The sequence below is a fragment of the Spinacia oleracea genome, chromosome 2, assembly GCF_020520425.1.
Source record: "Spinacia oleracea cultivar Varoflay chromosome 2, BTI_SOV_V1, whole genome shotgun sequence".
Lineage (NCBI taxonomy): Eukaryota > Viridiplantae > Streptophyta > Magnoliopsida > Caryophyllales > Amaranthaceae > Spinacia > Spinacia oleracea.
Genome location: NC_079488.1, coordinates 86698445 through 86703333, shown reverse-complemented (window position 1 = coordinate 86703333; position 4889 = coordinate 86698445). Strand labels below are relative to the sequence as shown.

Genomic DNA, 4889 nt, shown 5'->3' with positions numbered 1-4889 from the left:
GATAAATTTATAAACGAAAATTTATTTATTTTTCGTTAACGATATTTTTATAGAGAATTATTTTAGCTAAACATTTCTACTTATAGTCGTTTCCAAAAATAACAACCAAATTTTCTGAATATTAGACCAACTATGTGAAATTACTGTTTTGCCCTTATGACTCTAAGAGGACAAACTACCTTCTTCTTCCTCCATACTCTTCCATACGTGTTGAACCAAGCTATGAAAGTCAATATTTCTTTCCAAGTGTCACACATTCCTCTTATTATGGCTTACTCATCAGTAATGAAACCCCCGGTGTCATTCTTCTTCTCCCAAGATTTCCCTTGTATTGAAATTCCATGTTTTGCAAAACCATTGGCATGATCTCATTGCTTACGTTAATTAGCTTCTTCACTCCCCTATAAATACCTATCAAAGCTGCTTATACTCCTCACTTACCCATGAATCATTTCCCAACAATTTAAACCAAATAAAATTAGCACAACCTTAAACACCCCAACCTCCTCAGCTCTCTGTTTCTACGCACCAACAACGCGGCTCCGCCGCCTCTGCAACCTTCTTCCACCACACCATCATACACCTTACCACAAACCAATGTCAACCAATACCCACAAATAACAAGTATATGTTATAGCATTCGTCACCGAAACAGAAATTCGAATTCACATACTCCCTCTTTCTCTCTCCTCTACGGTGCGAGCCACCAAACCACCACGGCCTGCTGCCCCTATACACCCGACACTATGTATCTCCAGCCACCTGAGCTCAGCCCGGCGCCACCTTGTACCACCGCCACCTGGCCCACCTCTCTCGAAGCCTCACTTCCCTCCTTGTTGTGCTCCATGTGACCGTGTCCTCTGTTATGTTAGACCAAAGTTTTGTCTTTTAAAACTTGGTTTCTTAAGTGGAGTAATATTGCACTATTGCAGTACGCATATTTCCAAAAGTCAACCTTTGCCCCTTTTAACACCAAACTATTATTGAGTAAGTTTTCTTTTATTGGTTAGTGTATTTACGAAAGGTTGTAAATTGATTTCCAAAACAAATTATTATTTATAAGCAGTTATACAATTTAATTACGTGATTTTAAGTACGGACTAGCTGCTAATTAATAACTTTACGTTTAAATTACAAGTATAAATAATTTTTGGAGCTCGGAAGAATGGTCCATCGAACGGGACGTATAAACTACGGTTGAGGTAACATCTATTGCTAACACCCACAATCCCTTTATGAACTGTGTTTTATGAGATTATGAAATATGTTTATAATGATATGTTTTTATTGGATTGTGGGATATGAAATATGTTTATAAGTGTGTTTTATGAATGATGATATTTAAATGTGTTTATGAATGATTTTATAAGAATGATGTTTATGAGTTACGAATAAGATACGAAACATGATAAATAAAAGTGTAACAGGTTTCGGCAGTTAGTGGGGTTACTATTTATAGGTCGTGCACGTACCGCCGTACCGCGGGACACCCAACAAGGGAGAGTGCTCCTTGAGGGTTACCGCAAGCTAAAAGAGAAACTATCTAGGTACGGGCGTATGTCCAACAAGGGAGAGTGCTCCTTGAGGACTATCGCAAGGTGGGAGACGTCCCGCAAGGCTAACTTGTCAGTTACCAAGTACAATGAAAGTTTATGAAAGATAATAGGAACTATTAAAGTTTCAAGTTATAAATGATGTTTTATTATAATGCTTTTATGAAAGTAATTTACTATATTCTATTCTCCCTGATTGCAAAGTAAATAAAATGAATTGAAATGAGTTTACGTTGTTAGGGTAGTATGTTACTGGGCCTCGGCTCACGATGTTGCTTTTGTTTTAGGTACACGATCATGGGATGCCTTAGAGTGAGGATGCAACCATCAAATTCACGATCTTTGTTTAGTAAAGACAACTATGTCATTAGTAATAAAGGGATGTATTAATTAAACTCTAAGTTTGATTTCATGATTTGAGTTAGATTTTAATATTAATGTTTAATCAATGCTAGAAGTAATTATTATTAAAGTTTATTTAGTAATTTAAAAAGGTTATGTCACCTTGTATTTCCCACGAGGGAGATACGGCATGTGACGCTCCGACTAAATTAGGGTTTCCGCTGCTAATTGAAGTTAATTAACCTAATTAATGATGTTTAGAAGTCGGGGCGTTACAGGACAGGATCGCGTCACGAACCACGCGAGTCCCAAATTGAAAAACGAATTCAGGGGCGTCCACCCTCAGCGGACAAGGGCTCGCCCACCCGCAGCGGGCGGGGTCTGCGTCACTAGCCGCGCAGGTCCTCAATTTTCGAAAATTAGAATCTTCAAAAACAATATGAAATAGGCTCGGCATCTTCAGCCGGCGGGGTCTACGGCGCAAACCACGTAGGTCCTTATTTTCAAAAAATAAACACAAACAAATTTCAAAACAGATTCGTCCACTTCTATCGGACGGGGTGTCCACCCTTAGCGGACAGGCTCGCCATCTTTAGCCGGCGGGGTCTGCGTCGCTAACCGCGCAGGTCCTTAGTCGCTGCAGCGATAACTCTTTATGGTTTTCCGTTTTTCCCAAAAACGATGTGAGTAGCCTTTGGTTTTCCGTTTTTCCCAAAAACGATGTGAGTAGCCTTTGGTTTTCCGTTTTTCCCAAAAAACGATGTGAGTAGCCTTTGGTTTTCCCTTTTTTTTCAAAAAAATAGCGATGTGAGTAGTTATTGGTTTTCCGTTTTTCCAAAAAAGAGCGATGTGAGTAGTTTTTTTTCTTATTTTTTCCAAAAATTAAAGTATTGGTTTTCCGTTTTTCCAAAAAGAACGATGTGCTGGATCTTCCTTCGTTTTACGTCCCATAAAAACAAGGGGGTTTTCTCGTTTAGCTAACCCTAAAAATGAGAATCTTTAAAAAAAAATTACCTCGTGATTGGGCTTGGCCAGGCCCAATTACACTTTACAGCTTTGATTTCGAAAACATCTGTAGCTACTCCCAATGACAAAGTGAGGGGGTTTCTACGCACCTTTAGATCCTTCCAATGACAAAGTGAGGAAGTTTCTATACTATCAGTTGACAAATCCCAATGACACGTGAGAGATATGTCGACACTTCAAAGTGATGACCCTTAAGTAAAATGTTATCACTCGGGGGCTCGTGAGACCCTCGCAAAAAAACAGGTCACCATGGCTTGTGTGACGCACTCCGTCTAATACTTTGACCATCGTCTTACTCCAAGACTCAGTCAAAGTGGGGGCTAACTGTAGACACCTACTTTTGTCCCCATTCCCGAAAGGGAAGGTTCGATGATGAAAACATAAATCTCCACTTGACAACGCATCTCCTATAAAATAACGAATCTCAATTCCCCTTCTCATTTCACCCGAAACCTGCTATTTATAGAAACCTGCTATTTATGGAAACCTGCTAAAAATAGTAACTGCCGTAAAGGGTAGATTCTAAAAGTGGCAAGTCATAAAAGATAGAAACATGTCAGAATTAGGTGTTGCACTCCAACATAAATCCTAAATGAGATAGAAAACTGCGAGAATCCTATTCCTAATATGATTCGTAAATTAGAGTTACGTATTAATTAAAATCCTAACGAGCCTAGAGTTCGTAACGGGCCCAGACGCATTCCGTCGTGAAATTGATACGCACCAAAAGACTCGATTAAGTCTCAAACACTACGGATTTCAGGAATCCGAATCTGACTAAGAAAACAGCCCAGACCCTATTTTCAACGCCTGGCTCTGGGCGCCGAAATCTTCGGCGCCCAGACCTGGGCGCTGAAAATACCTGGGTACCTGTTTTTTCCTAATTCTTTGTGGATTAGAACTCTGCAATTCTATCTTTCCAAGAACTCTTTTCTATAAATAGGGCCTTAAGTTCGACGTGAAAAGAACACACAACACACAATTCATATTCTGAGTATTGACTCCAACCCTTAGCCTAAGCCTCACGCTGCGAAATTGTTCACGCGTTCTGTCGCAATCGATCCATAAATCGTACAGAACGTATCCTGTCCCATAATTTGAGATTCTTTAAATAAAAAGGAGAAATAGCAAAGTCAAAGTGGTTAGTTTTTTGAGAACCGTGACGTACCTCTCAAGGGTGCGTCGTAATGTGTCCCTTTTCTATGATTTAATTGCTTTCCTCGCCCTTTTTATGAACTGTTAAACTAACTAAATCTGATTGTTCTACCACGCCTAACAAATATAATATTTTTGGGAAATTGGATTATCATGCTAGGTCCCTTAATGCTATTTAAATCAGATAATCGCGATCGATCTAGTATTATATGTTGCATATTGCTAAAATCAACTCAGATTAGTTTAATAGTTAACGCATGTCCCTTCAATTATTTATGCTGAGCTAGTAAGGATATCCTGCCTCTGGAGTTATCGAAGAGCGAGTACTCCTCTCGGTAGTTACAGTCCCCCGAACCCTCAATCTCTACCCTGCGGGTGTACGTTGAGCGATCCCCACCACCAGGGATCATAAGGGAACCTACGGCCGTCGTGGTCAAACATAATTGCACTCCCTTTATGTCACGATAACCGGGTTTTGTCAGTTTTTCTCATTGTCGTTAAAAACTGAATGGCGACTCCTATATTACTACTCAATTGGGTGTAAACTCACAGGAAATCCAATTACACTTGATTGAATAAAAAGAATCGTCACACCCACGAGGGACGAGGTCACGCATTAGCCTCGTGCTTTTTCGACCCCCTCACAGTACTTCAACGGGTTTCAATCTACTATAACTAAATGTTTTTATGATTTTATCTAGATCATATTGTATTTAAAATTAAAAGGGAATTCATTTGCGCCTAATGTACGTAATCCAATCATGAAAATGATATTCTAAACCTTTGGAACCAAAAATTTCGTGGGTGTTATCC

At 39.5% G+C, this 4889-nt stretch overlaps 1 long non-coding RNA gene across 1 annotated transcript; it reads left to right on the top strand.

Annotated features, from left to right (window-relative positions):
• The first annotated feature begins 436 nt into the window (after nucleotides 1-436).
• On the top strand, nucleotides 437-2002 carry LOC110798557 (uncharacterized). The gene is made up of 3 exons (XR_002536105.2): nucleotides 437-987; nucleotides 1139-1202; nucleotides 1841-2002. It is a non-coding gene; the product is annotated as an uncharacterized lncRNA (long non-coding RNA).
• The last annotated feature ends 2887 nt before the right edge of the window (nucleotides 2003-4889 follow it).